General features: G+C 46.0%; 1 pseudogene; it reads right to left on the minus strand.

Annotated features, from left to right (window-relative positions):
• Positions 1-408: 408 nt before the first annotated feature.
• Positions 409-1,878, minus strand: LOC141816386 (alpha-amylase isozyme 3C-like; annotated as a pseudogene).
• Positions 1,879-2,281: the final 403 nt, after the last annotated feature.

Genomic DNA, 2,281 nt, shown 5'->3' on the forward strand with positions numbered 1-2,281 from the left:
ATGCATAGATCCTTAATTTAATATTTCATGTCAAAAATTAGCTAGAACCTATTTAGTCTCCTCTAACAAATTTATGACCAATAAACTACGTACAGCAATTTAGTGATTAAGCGCACCTTGAGGATCCTTGCAATTTTAATACTGGTACGTCCTTTGTTGTTTTTTTCTTTTTATGTTTAGCAGAGTGTCAAACATCATTCTCTATGAAAATAACTTAAATCAGTTTTCGGTCGAACAAAACATAGTAACATACAACAGAACAAACAAAAAGACTTTCATAAATTAGTAATCTATTAATCGAATATTCCATATCATTCTTACACGTTCGAAATTCTTATTCAAGTATCAATTGCACCATGGCAAATTAAAGTAGGAAAACAATATATAAAGCTTAAAGATGTAGAGCCTTCACTGCTTCTCCCAGACAGCGTAATCTTCCCCAGAAGCAACGACGTGGAAGTTGGGCGGGACAAGCTTCCCGACATCAAATCTTGTTCCAATCTTCGCGATCACTCCGTCGATCATCGCCACATAGAGATCGGCATCAGAGGCCAAGATGCTCAGCGTGCTATTTGGTCGAATCCCATTTCGGCTTCTTATCGTAACCAATTGCGATATCTGCTGCTTCAACCCCCAATCAAACATATGATCGTAGAACTGTAAGACGAGAAATAAATATCAATTGCTTAGTTGAAAATGTGTTGTTGATCGATCGATCAGTACGTAGCGCAGTGCTTACAATGGATGGAATTCCTGGATGCGTGAGGATGTAAGCGTATCCCTGCATGACCTTATCCGAAGGAAAAGGCCACGCCTTCTGCGTAGAACCGGTGTCGTGGTTGTCGACGAACGTCACCGCCTTCTCCGGCAGCCACCCGATCATCCCTGGCGCCTTCCCCTGCGGATCGCGCATCCTCCACAGCTCGCCTTCCACCGCCGCCTGCAGAACCCCCTTCGTCGTGAAATCGAACGCCGTCGTCGAACTGCCCCCCGACCTGCTGAACCCAATTCACCAGCTCCTGACGGTGGCCGTCCTGATCGTACTCCGGCTTCCCGTCTCCGCCGTACGCCAGCGAACTCCAAACCTCCGCCACCGCGAAGTCCGGCTGCGTTTGTTGCACGTATATCTTCGCGATGTTCGAAGAGTATCCCTTGGCGAAGTCGAGCCTCCATCCGTCGAAGCCGACGGCGTCGCTCCTCTTCAACCAATTCAGCCAAGCAACTAGCTCCCGCTGGACTCGCTCGTTGAGGTGGTCGATGTCGGGAGCCGCTGCGAAGCCGGCGCCGGTGTCGAGGTTGCCGGTGCCGTCGGAGTACTCGGTGTCGTCGCGGCAGATCATGTGGGGACCCCAGTCGAGGCTGCCGTCGGCGGTGCCGCCCTCGAAGATGCACCAAATCCCTCTGTCATCCTTCTTGTCGGCGCACCGGTGATTTATGACGATGTCGGCGACGCATTTGATGCCCTTGTCATGGAACGCGTCGACGAGCGACTTGAGCTCGTTTAGGTTCCCGTACCTGGAAGCGTTCAAGTCGTACAACCTCCCGGGCATGTAACCTACGGCGAAATTATCATTTAATTTTGAGGCAACGAATTAAACAACTGCACCACGAACCTTGTTCGCTAACCGAGTGCGAAGGGGGAGGTAGCCACATATGGGTCACTCCGGCGCTCGCAATATCGGGCACTTTGTCCTTCAAGAAGTTGTACCAGCCACCTTGCTGCCTCCATGACTCCCAGTTGAAGCCCTGCATTATCTTAATCAGTTTTGCTATCTGAAACCCTAATATGAATATAAAAATTTATCTTATCGGAGAGGATTTACACCTGAAAGAGGATCTGAGACAAAGCTAAGCTTGGAAGAAAGCAAGTTGCAGAAGAAGAAACCCTAGTAAGGTCAAAAGGAGGTTCTTCATATCTCTTGAAATGGGAGAGATCGATATCGGAAGAGGAAGGGATGATTGTGAATGAAAACATGGCGGGTTTATATAGTAAGAGAGGTAGCGCTGAGTCAAATGATGAATTATGTCAAAAAGTGTTTTTGTATTCTTGCGAGGAAGAGAAGACAGAGAAGGTATATAATCTAATTTGTTACTAACTAAATCATGGGCCGATCGCAAGCTCTCCCCAAGCATTGTTTTTATTTGGATGGAATTAATTAGGACGAAATATAATGAGAAATTTTTTTTTGAATTGTTAATGTTGTAGAAGAATGAGAAATAAGAAAGGTATTATAGATAGTTACGGTGTTTAGTAAACAAAAGTAAAATTAAACTTAATGTA

This window comes from Curcuma longa, unplaced genomic scaffold (assembly GCF_044706935.1).
Source record: "Curcuma longa cultivar G26 ecotype Majalengka, Jawa Barat unplaced genomic scaffold, ITB_CL_G26_1.1 contig_16370, whole genome shotgun sequence".
Classification (NCBI taxonomy): domain Eukaryota; kingdom Viridiplantae; phylum Streptophyta; class Magnoliopsida; order Zingiberales; family Zingiberaceae; genus Curcuma; species Curcuma longa.